The sequence below is a fragment of the Oryctolagus cuniculus genome, chromosome X, assembly GCF_051225735.1.
Source record: "Oryctolagus cuniculus isolate XC-2025 breed Fujian yellow rabbit chromosome X, ASM5122573v1, whole genome shotgun sequence".
NCBI classification, from domain to species: Eukaryota; Metazoa; Chordata; class Mammalia; order Lagomorpha; family Leporidae; genus Oryctolagus; species Oryctolagus cuniculus.
The window spans coordinates 24,966,133-24,977,942 of NC_142888.1; the positions used below are offsets into that span (position 1 = coordinate 24,966,133).

An 11,810-nucleotide genomic window follows, 5' to 3' on the forward strand; every position below is an offset into this window, starting at 1 on the left:
TCCTGGGCAATGCTCCCTGGGAGCAAGGGGCTCTGTTTCACCTCAGCCCTCCAGGGAGGGGAGGTAGCGAAGAGAACCTGCTGCCCTGTATCTGAGGGCCAACTTTCCTGGCAGTTGTCGGGAGCAGAGGAGAGGGGGGAAGGCGAGGCCCATCAGTTCACAAGGAATGGAATCCTGGTCACCCACAGACACACTCGACCCTCTTTCCCTCCAGGGTCCCAAACGTCCCAGGTGTACCGTTCCTATATATCTCCTTTAGTCCTTTAGTCTTTAGTCCAGTGTATTTCTTTTTTTTAATTTATTATTATTATTTATTTGACAGAGTTAGACAGTGAAAGAGAGAGACAAAAAGGTCTTCCTTCCGTTGGTTCACCCCCCAAATAGCCGCCTCTGCCGGAGCTATGCCGATCCGAAGCCAGGAGTCAGGTGCTTCTTCCTGGTCTCCGACACGGGTACAGGTGCCCAAGCACTTGGGCCATCCTCCACTGCCCTCCAGGGCCAAAGCAGAGAGCTGGACTGGAAGAGGAGAAACCGGGACTAGAACCGGCGCCCATGTGGGATGCCGGCGCCGCAAGGCGGAGGATTAACCAAGTGAGCCACGGCGCCGACCCCCAGTATATTTCTTTTGGGTCAAATGTGAGCTTTCTCTCCCTCAGTGGATGAACGCCTCTGCCCAATTCTGAATGTAGGTGCAAGGCATACCTCCATCGTATAGCTTTCTGAGAAGTTCCACGAGGCATCATTTTCTGAATGCCATAAGGATAAGCAATACTGAGCAGAACTGGCGTGCCAATTCCTTCAAGCGCAGAATTCCCTGTTAACTTAGCTTCTTCCTTAAGTTGGATCTGGATGTACTGCTGTGTGATTGCTAACACTGGAGTATAGCTGCATGTCTTCAAATCAGTCCCTTGTCAAAGTACAGTGTGCCCAGAAGTCACTGAGCGTTCTCATTAAAATGCAGACGCTCATTCAGGAGGTCCGGAAGGGGCGTGAGATTTGGAATTTCTAGTAGCTTCTGGGGGATGCTGATGCTACTGGTCCACGGACCACACTTTGAGTAGCAAGGGCATACACCACGACAGTTCATTTGTTCCTAGCCACCTGTCTCTGTAGGGTGTTTACAGGCACAAGGATCTTCCAGGGACTGGCATGAGCAGTAGACGAGACAAGCACGGTTGGCACTGGTCTCAAGGACACAACATAGTATAATGGACAGAAGTACCTTCGGGTCCAAACCCACTGGATCTCTACTTCCTCTTTCCCTAGGTACAAACTGCATGGCTTGGTTTAAAGCCATTTACATTCCTGGCTTGCAAATATCTCATTTGTGAAGTGGGGATATTGGACATGGCCAGACTGGGGTGGGGGGGAAGAGTTCAAGATAAGGAGATGCAGGTGAGTCTAGTTGAGTGCATGACCCTTTCCGGACCCCTCCCATCCTCACCTCCATCTGATGCCAGTTTCTTTGGCGATTACCCCTATTCTGACTGCCACATGTTGCCTTTAAACCCTGGTTTCCATGCACCTTTGCACCTCTCCTGGTGCTCTCCTCAACTGTGGATTAGGAGCCTGTTTTCCAGTTCTTCAACAGAGTGCCTTGCATTGCACGGTTGCTCACTAAGTGCAAGGTGGGAGCATGGATGGACGGAGCACGGCACACAAGTGTGCTGGTAGCCGCTCCCGCCACTCTATGAGCACGCGGCTTGGTGGACGTGGCAGCTGCTCTTTACTCTTCCTAAAGACATCCAGGCAACAGATACTGGGCAAACTGGAGTGGAGGGAGTGGCAAACGTAGAGAGACAGTGTGCTCAACCAATGGTGGCCACTGTGCTCAGGGTTTTTTTTTTTTTTTTTTTTTTAAAGATCCACAGACCAAGGTCCAGTTCTTCCATCCTGGGTCCCAGGTCTCTCCAGCTTCCAATAACTGGGGTTGCTCAGGACACCTCATAGAAGTCCAAACTATGGGACTGCCACTACCCAGGAGAAGCTGGGGTCTAATCCACCTGCGTGAGAAGGAGTTTCTACCTAAGGTTGTTGCAAGATTTGTTCCAAGAAAAGACCCACAAGAATTATGAAAATTAGTTTATGCCATGAACACCTTAAGACCCTGTGCTTTGTTGTAAAGGTTAGAAGCAGAGTCTACTATGAAATCTTTCCTTGTTGGAGACACCAGCAGCTCTTTCCAGCAGCAGAAGAGATGCCACCCAGTTCTCTGTTCAGTGAGCATCCAACCAGATCTACGGAGACAAACCAGTTTGTTCCAAGAGCCTCAGGTGAGTGATGCTGTCGTTCATTCAAAAGCCAAGCGTGTCCTCCGAATGAAGAGTCAGGACAGTATTTCCCAACCTGCAAGTTCATGTTCTCACCTTTTGTTTTCATTAGTGGTTGTCTGACATTGAATTTGCTCACTTTGATTCTGGGTGCTCTCCTTGGACATATTTAGGTCTGGAGAATGTTCGGCTCCACCCTCCACTCCAGCAAGAAGGGGTCCTCAGTTTTTCCCCGCATCCCAGATGAGGGGCAGGGGAAGCCCCAGGATGGCCTGGCTCCCTTCCATCTCTCTGAGTCCTCTCTGGTTTTAGTTGAAACACCAAGAACATTTAAACTTAATCCCCTCCATCTATCGAGGCTGTAGCACAAGAAAGCTATCCCTGGGTAGGATCTGATGGGAAATTGGAGAGAGAAGAACAGCACCGCTGGGTTAAGGAATCATGGCACACTTGAAATCGAAATAGGCATTGGAGGTTTCTCCAGCCCCTGGATCCCTTCGTGTTATAAACAAGAAACCTAGACTGAGCTAAAATGGTCCTGCCTTCCTGTCTTTTTTAAAAGATGCGATTCAAAAGCGGTGCTAAAACCACTCAGATTGTAAGGCGTGTCACCGTGCTGTTGGAAGAAAGCATATCTCAGTGTTTGGTCACTCAGCATCTGCGTAGATGGTTGCATTTGCCTCCTCCTGCCCCATGCCTCACAGTATTCACCCTCGCAGTGGTCTTGGGATTGGCCACATGACTAGCTTTGCCCACTGGGTCAACAGCAAGCACGGGTGGCTAGTTTGGCTCTCCACGTATGTGTCTTTGTGAATCTAAGTTTGTTTTCTTTCCCGAGATAAATATCTTTTCACATAGACAAATAAGAGCTGGTGAGTGAGAAAGAGCTGATTTAGAGAAAGGTTCTATGGTTTGCTTGCGTCGCAGGTGCTTATGGGGTTTGAATGCATCAAGGTCCCAAACCCAAAGGTTAATGTTTTGACACTGAAAATCCATCAGTCATGGGGTGAGGGTGAGGGGACAGTTTGCATTAATTATTAGTCTGACTCTTAATTTGAATCAATGGAAATGCCAGAATGACGGAAGTGTCGAGACGGAATAATAATTAGCAAGACGGACACAGGCCCCAAACAAAGAGTTGTAGGAGGGGAAGACGGTTGTCTGCTCTCAGGGCATGGGCTAGGCAGGAGAAGCCTGAAGTCCTTGGCCTTGGCCAGAGTCAGGAAAGGAGGTGGATGGGAGGAGAGGGGGGCCCTCAGGGCAGGGCAGGGCAGGGCAGGGCTCAGCAGGCATTCTATGGGTCGGGCAAGAAGGGTGCAGTCTTTGGAACAGCTTTAGCATGAGTGGTTTTTTGAATCTGCCGGTTGTCGCCCTTTGAGAAATGAGCAAGGTGTGCATGCTTTCCCATACCAAGACAGAGCCTCATGCAGGAAGAGGGAGGTCCCCTCGCACCTTAGATGTCAGCTGTCTCACTGAGTGCCTTCCGCTTTCGGAGGAGTGGAGTGGAGCCCGGATGCTTGCCCGTGTCCTGCGGTCATGGGGCTGCTGAGGGGCAGAGGCGACAGGACACCCAGGTGTTCTCACTCCCACCGCCCCGGTTGTCCTTCCCCCAGGCCCCGGTGTTTGGAAGCTTTGTGTAAATTAATTATCTCAGCGTATTTCCTCCCTGTGATTGGGAGCAGGATACCAAGCAATTAGGTGCTTCCCTGGTAGGGAAGACGACAGGATAATTTGAGAGAGATAAATGGTGGTGTTGTGAGTAAGACAGAACTCAGAAATAACTGGAAGGGGTAGCCAGTTAATTGCTGGGAGTTGTAAAAACCTGGATTCTTTTGCTCCAAAAGCTGTTAAAATTCCACTAGAAAGTTGTGTCTTTGCATTAAGCATTGCTATCTTGGCATAGTCCTTTAAAAAGACGTGGCATAGCGGGTAAAGCCGCAGCGTGCAGTGCCGGCATCCCATATGGGTGCCAGTTCAAGTCCCGGCTGCCCACGTCCTTGGGCCCCTGCACCCACGTGGGAGACCCAGAGGAAACTCCTGACTCCTGGCTTTGGATCTGCCCAGCTCCAACCATTGCGGCCATGTGGGGAGTGAACCAGCAGATGGAAGATCTCTCTGTCTCTCCCACTCTCTCTCTGTACCTCTGCCTTTCAATAAATAAATAAATCTTAAAAAAAAAAAAGAAAAGAAAAGAAAAGAAAAAGAAAAAGAGGCAGAACGGGATCCTAATCTGATACCAGGACTTAATCTTCTGAAGTATCATGGTGTAGGAGTCCAGGACTTCAGAGCTCCGTCTTTTCAAACACGCTTCTGCCTAACGTTTGCCAAACACTTCCCCAAAGCTCAGGATGAGGTCCAGATTTCGTTAGCACCACCTTGGGCGAGCTGGCCATTGTCTGTTAGCGTACTTTTCTAGGCAGCGTTCCCACAGACCCTTGGCGTTGGTCTTGATGAACTACTTGTAGTTCCCTGAAAACAATATTCGTGCATGCCTCTCTGCCTGTGTCCTAGCTTTCCCCTGTGCCTGTAACACCTGCCCAGGGTCCTGGAAGTCCGGGCAGCCAGACTTGCTTCTTCTGGTATTCTCCAATGATACCTGGTGCATACCTCAGCGAGGCACTGGGCCGTGCTGGCAAGTGCTGGGAAACACCTGGGCTTGCCGACGAGACAAATCTGGGTTCCAATCTGACCTTCGTGACTCACTCGTTAGGTGACCCTGGGAAGGTGTTGAAATTCTCCACTTGGAGACGATACTGTGAAGAGAGGAGGTTGGTTAAAACTGGATTTCATCATCCAGTTCCCAGAACAGAGCAAATCCGCAACAAAGGAAAAAGCCATATTGTTGCCCTGTGTCCATTTCCCCTAGGAGATGGTGCAGACGCCACCTTGAGCTCCAGGGTCTGGAGCAGAACAGATACTTGGTAGATATCTGTTGAATGCGTAAATGAGTTGATGATATTAATTCATACTAACATGCAAATGACTTACCTTTATACCATCTGTTTCAGAGCATTCATATTTTTTAAGTAATTTATTTATTTGAAAGGCAGAGTTCAGAGAGGCAGAGAGAGAGAGAGAGAGGTGTCTTCCATCCACTAGCTCACTCCCCAAATTGGCCCAGAGCTAGGCCAATTTGAAGCCAGGAGGACCCAGGAGCTTCTTCCAGATCTCCCATGTGGGTGCAGGAGCCCAAGGTCTTGGGCCATCTTCTACTGCTTTCCCAGGCCATAGCAGAGAGCTGGATTGGAAGTGGAGCAGCCAGGACATGAACCGGCGCCCACAGGGGATGCCAGCACTGCAGGTGGTGGCCTTCCCTGCTAAGCCACAGCACGGGCTCCTCCATTCTGTTTAATCGCTCTGTTTCCAGGGAAATCCAAGCTTTCTGTGGTCAGCAGCCATGTCATGTTGATCACTGCTCTAAGCATGGGATCTGGAATATAGTAGAGCCTTGTGGGGCTGTTGGTTGCTTCTCCAATTCCTTTCTCCCTATTCTCCTGGACACACGACCACCCAGGTAGAGAGGACATTTTCAGTACCCCTTGCAACTAGACCTTAGCACGATTCGATGTTCTCTACCGGCGCGAATGCAGACGATGTATGTGCCACTCTGCCGCACCTGCATGAAACATGCCTTGGCTGAAACTCCTCCTGCACCTCCCCTCAACCTAGAGTGCACGTGGCCCCTGGCTCGGCTCTGACCTTCCAGCTGCGAGCGGTGCCTGAGCAGATGGCGGGGCACAGGCGTGACGGATCCTTGACTCCTGCAGAATCCCGCGAGGTAGGCTGCCGCGCAGACCGGGAGCGCTCCCTGGAACCTGTTACAGGAGAGACTCCATGAACTCCTCCCTTTTGGCAGCCTCTGCCCTGGGGGCCTTTGGTGCCAGTAGCGCGGCCTTTACCTGACAAACACAGTGTTCAAGAAATAGTTGCTGAATGAAGGAGTAAATGAAGCACGTGGAGTTTTCTACAAATGTTAACAGAATCTTGTTGGATTTCTCCAACAAGCCCATTGAGCTCAGGGGCCCTGTCTCTGTTTTCCCGCACGTAGTCACCTAGGCTGGTGCTAGACTCTCATTGAATGGAATAGAATGAACTCAAGTCTGACTCCAGCATCCCCGCCCCCCCACCCCCCACCCCCCACCCCCCAACAGCTCTTTTAGTATCTGCTTTGCTGGAAGCGGGGAGGGATTGTCTCCCTAGCCTGATAACCGTTAAAGAGCTTAGGAAGTGTTTGAGGCTCGTTGGATGAGAAGGAGTTACTAAGTGGGGGAAAAAAAAAAGTAGAAGCCCTACAAGTAAGGTAGAAGCCTCCTGGGCAACGCTGGAACACGTACAGATTACAGCTGGCAGAGCTGGAGCGTTTGCACAGCAGCTAAAAGTCACAGGGGAGCCAGGGAACCCTCCTCCGTGGGGAGAGCTCACTGGCAGTGCGAGTGCAGGAGATTTAACAACGGCGCGCCCCCACACCCAAGGCCCTGTGCCGCTGAGAAGTCGTTAGTTACATGGGATGTGACATATGGGTGCGTAATAGAGTCTGGAGCCTAGGTTGCTTTAATTAACCAATAGCAATCAGGAGTGAGGGCAGCTGCAGGGGCATGGTAACTGTCTGCGAGTTCTGGATGCCTGCAGGCTGAGCCGCAGGCCACAAACCCAGCCCTCTCTGTCCCCAGGAAGCACCGCCGGAGCCAAGGTCACCACTGCCATTTTCAACAGGGTCTTTTTTTTTTTTTTTTTTCAAAAAGGTTTCCATCACAGCTGAGTGTTGTGGGTGAGGATTTTGCCTGTGATGTATTTAGCCTTGGGAGAGTCTGGGGGGACTCTGAGGGCCAGATCCTGCAGGTGCTGGGTGACCAGTGACAGCGGGGAGGGCAGGCTACCTCGGCCTTCTTTCATGCAGCAAGTACTTAACTGGGGGCCGGCGCTGTGGCGCAGCAGGTTAAAAAGCCCTGCCCTGAAGTACTGGCATCCCATATGGGCGCCGGTTCTAGTCCTGGCTGCTCCTCTCCCGATCCAGCTCTCTGCTATGGCCTGGGATAGCAGTGGAAGATGGCCCAAGTTCTTGGGCCCCTGCACCTGCATGGAAGACCTGGAGGAAGCTCTTGGCTCCTGGCTTCGGCTCAGCGCAGCTCTGGTCATTGCGGCCAATTGGGGAGTGAACCAGCGGATGGAAGACCTCTCTCTCTGGCTCTACTTCTCTTTGTAACTCTTTCAAATAAATAAAATAAATCTTAAAAAAAAAAAAAAGTACTTACTGTGCAACTAGCGAGTAGCAGGCTGGACAGAGGGGCCAGAGATTCAGGAAGCATTTGACAAGAAGTGAAAACAACGTAGATATATATCTGGCCTTGGTACTGGCATCCACTCTGATTGCAAACTCCTTGTGGGTTGAGGTTGCCTGGTTTTCGTCTGGGTCTGTCCAGCAGGACTTAGCTCGGGCTCAGAGCAGGGAGGAGAAGCTGGGGAAATGTCAAACCGAATTGAAACTCAGAGAGCAATGCTGACCGCCCACCAATGGGTTGCTTTCTCCAAGGTTTGGCTGTCGGCTCTAATCGACCGATAAGTATGTCACCCGAGTGTGCGGCCTGTGAACTGGTGCTTTGGAAATGATAGAAGGTGGTTTGTTTTTGAAACGGTTCCCTTACTATCTCACTTCCACTCTCCCTGTGCTTGGCGAGTTTCCTTTCCCTGATAAGCAAAAGTAAACAAACCCCCGCGGGGCCATTCTTTGCATCCTCCCAAATTCCAAACAGCCGGACTTAATGCGGGTTTTTATTTACTGTTCGAAGTGCAGTTGGAAGATAAACAGCTCGCTTGTCTGGGTCCCAGGACAGGGAGCTCAGCCCCTTCCCAGGCTCCAGTCAGGAGTTCAACTCCCAGAGAGAGAGAGAGAGAGAGAGAGAGAAAAGAAGGTGGTTCTGGGTGCCTGAGGTTCTAAAGAGAAAAACCTCAAGCCTTAACTTGAACTTGGCAGGACACTGAGGCTTTGTCCCTGTCCCAGGTCATGCCCTCCCAAAGCAGAGGTGGAGGCTGTGATGTAGTGCGGTTGTTAGAGATCCACATCTCTAAGGCAGGGAAGGAAGCAGGAGAGGGCAGAGGTCGGTGGAGGAGGAGACAGGAGTGGGGGGCTGGGTTCTAGCCCGGGTGCGCCTAGGCCGTGTCCAAGCCAGTGGGGGTGCTCTGGGCAGGGACTTCCCACAGGAAGCCTCAGGTTGGGCAAAGATGGTTGGACGTCCCCCCTGCTCGGCTGCCAGATGAGGACCACCCCGAGAAAGGCATGCTCTGGGGCCAGGCAGCTCTCCCGGCTGAGTGCCCTCCCAGGGAGCTGCAAGCCGTCTGCACACCACGCTCCTCGCAGCTGGGCAACCAGGCCTTCCTTGAAGGGGGAGCTGGGCAGCTGTCTCCAACGATCACAGGCCCAGAGGTAAAAGTCATTGCAAGGGCTGCTCAGGGCTATCCAGCCGCTGGGGTGGGGCTCTTGGCTGGCTGCACGCGGCCTACTCCCTCCGCATCCCATGAGCTCAGAGCAAAACTGCAAAGCGGTTGCTTGTCTCCCCGTGTGGGCCCTTCCTCCTCTCCTCCTCTCTCAGACCCTTGTTCTTTCCTGCGCCTCTCCTTTAGACAATATGACTCATTTCAGAAATAGTAAACACCCATTCACAGCTCCAGGCACTGAAGCTAAGCAGAGATCAAAACAGACTGGTCCCAGGTCTCAGCGAGCTTCCATTCTAGAGGAAACAATGAGCCTGAACTCTGAACAAAAGTGATTGTGCAATTACAGGTTTGCTAAGTAAATGAAAAAGACACATGCAATGCTCTCAGGACCCCCAAACCAACGTGTTGAAGAGAGAAATAATGGCTACCACGAATGAGCAGTTCGTTCTGTGCCTTATGCTGTTCTGTGGAGACGGTCAAGGTTGACATCCATTTCTCACAGCAAGCCCAGGAGGAAAGGGTCTTCCTCTGTCCTCAAGTTGAGGCTCAGAGAGATCAGGTATGCTGCACGCCTTCACTCAGCTACAAAGCAGTGGGAGAGATTTTGGCTTCAGAATCCATCACCTTAACCTGGAGGCTGCACTGTGTCTTCCACCTGCCTGATACAGATACCAGCCTATTGAGACCTCTTGGGATGGGCAGGAGACGAGAGATTAGTGGGCCACGAAAGTGCTAGAGGAGACCCTATGGAGGAGGAGGGCTTGGATAAATAAGCAGGTGGGCATGACAAGAAAAGGGACCCTTGAGGCAGGAAAATAACACGAGCAAGGCTTGGAAGAAATATTAGCCATGTTCATGCCTCCGTTTAGAGACGAGGATTTGAGTGCAAGTTATCTATCTGGGAGATAATTCTAGAAAGCCCCAGTAGGAAGACAGACAAGAGGCAGCCAGCCAATCAAGGGCTTGTTACCCCTGTGGGCAGCTGAGAACAATCTCTTGGAGACTCTAGGGGGCAGTATAGGACACGCCTCAGTTATCTCACCCGAAGGACAAGGAGCAGAGGCATGGACAGGCCAACTCTGTGCGATGGGTTAGAGCCAGGAGCGGGAGGGTGTGGGGACATTAGTCCCCTGGCACCTCCTTTCTGCCACACGCGTGGGCAGAGCAGGCTCCAGTGGTCAAAGCCCTCGTGCGGAGATGCAGGGGCTGGCAGCCGGAAGTCCAGCCAGCAGGTGCACACACGTTCAGTTCTGTACGAGTATACTAGTGGTGACCGACAGGCTGTGCTAGGACACAGTCAGGAGAGGGTGCAGACAGTAGCCCTGTTGGAGAGGGGAGAGTGGGCCTTGTGATAATAATGCCCCCCCAAGTGTATCCACACCCTAATCCCCAGAGCCCAGCACTCTGCTACTTCACATGTTGTTACGGTTTTAGTGGATTCCCCCAAAACTGCATGTGCTGGAAACCTGGTCCCCAGCGTGGCATCTCTCAGGTAGTGAAACCCTTAAGAGCTGGTATTATAGGTTCAGTAGGACTTATCTCCCCAAAACTCACACAGATGTTTAAACTCTCATACTTTCATGTTAATGGCTGCTGAATTAAGGGTGCGCACTTGCTGTCATTACGGTATCTGGGAGGTGCGGCTGTTGGGAGGGCTTTAGGTCTTGGGGGCGTGGCCCTCAGAGGATGTTTCCTGTAAGAGGGTTGATTATTTGAGTTCCAGTTCTGTCTTGCTGTTCTCTCTCCTTGCTGACTCACCATATAGCTGTGCCTGCACACCCACCATGACCAGCTCCAGCAGCTGCCAGACTGTGGCACCACTTGACCTTGAACCGTAACCTCAGAACCATGAGCAGAAAGAAACCTTTTCCTCCCCAAGAAGCTCCGTGCAGGTATCTTAGTTAAAGTAGCGGGAAGCAGGCTAACATGGGTGGAGTCCAGGCGAAGACCCCCATCCCGATGCCATTGACTATGCTGAGCTGTAACCAGCAAACCAATGGGCCACATGACTGTGGGCTTCCAGTCTCCCACGCTGGAAGTAAATAAGCCTCTTTTCTGTATAAAGTGGCCAGCTTTGTAGCTCTTGGTGTAGAAAGAGAAAATGGACTAATACACATGTCAAAGGGGACTTTACAGATAGGATTAAGTTAAAGATTTCAAGATGGGAAAAAGCATTCTGGGCTCTCCAGTGGAACCCAAAGTAGCCGCCTGAGTGCTTATCGGGGAGGCAAAGATCAGAGTCTGTGCTAGGAAATGTGATGATAGAAGCACAAGGTGAGGAAGGGGCTTCAAACCAAGGAACACAGGTCCCCTCTAGACGTTAGGACACAAGGCTATGGATTTACCCCTCAGAGCCTACAGAGGGAAGCAGCCAAGTGGCCCCTACACGTAAGCCTCGTGAGCCTGAGTGCCCACACTTGGCCTCCAGAACCCTACGAGAACAACTGTGTGTGGTTTTAAGTCCCCAGGTTTGCAATAATTTCTTACAGCAGCCACGGGAAACTGATACAAGCCTCTATCATCAAGCTGCCGTGGAGCTCCTAGTAGAAAGTGTTCTCTGTGGCCGGCGCCGCGGCTCACTAGGCTAATCCTCCGCCTGCGGCACCAGCACACCGGGTTCTAGTCCCGGTCGGGGCGCCGGATTCTGTCCCGATTGCCCCTCTTCCAGGCCAGCTCTCTGCTATGGCCCGGGAGTGCAGTGGAGGATGGCCCAAGTGCTTGGGCCCTGCACCCACATGGGAGACCAGGAGAAACACCTGGCTCCTGGCTTCGGATCAGCGCGGTGTGCCGGCCGCAGCGGACATTTAGGGGGTGAACCAATGGCAAAGGAAGACCTTTCTCTCTGTCTCTCTATCTCTCACTGTCCACTCTGCCTGTCAAAAAAAAATATGGCCCTTCAGTTTAGAGAGCATTCTCCCTGTGGCACCCCACAGCAACGCTTTGGGGTAGGTAAGGAAGGGCTTGTTTCCATTTTTCTAAGGATGAGGTCCAGAGAACCCTGAAGTCGGAGGCTCAGAGAAGTCAAGGGCTTTTCCTCGGCTGCTGAGCACCTTTGCAGAGGATGCAGCCGCTTCATCCGCAGCCCTCGCGCTCTGCTCTTGGTCTGCA

At 51.8% G+C, this 11,810-nt stretch overlaps 1 long non-coding RNA gene across 2 annotated transcripts; it reads right to left on the reverse strand.

The window, feature by feature from the left end:
• Positions 1 to 284: 284 nt before the first annotated feature.
• LOC149119580 (uncharacterized) lies at positions 285 to 7,869 on the reverse strand. Of its 2 annotated transcripts, XR_016227733.1 has the most exons (4): positions 7,523 to 7,869; positions 5,970 to 6,085; positions 4,878 to 5,023; positions 285 to 516 (listed from the first exon to the last, which is right to left on the reverse strand). It is a non-coding gene; the product is annotated as an uncharacterized LOC149119580 (long non-coding RNA). The 2 variants fall into 2 exon arrangements; XR_016227734.1 differs by lacking the exon at positions 5,970 to 6,085.
• Between the last annotated feature and the right edge of the window lie 3,941 nt (positions 7,870 to 11,810).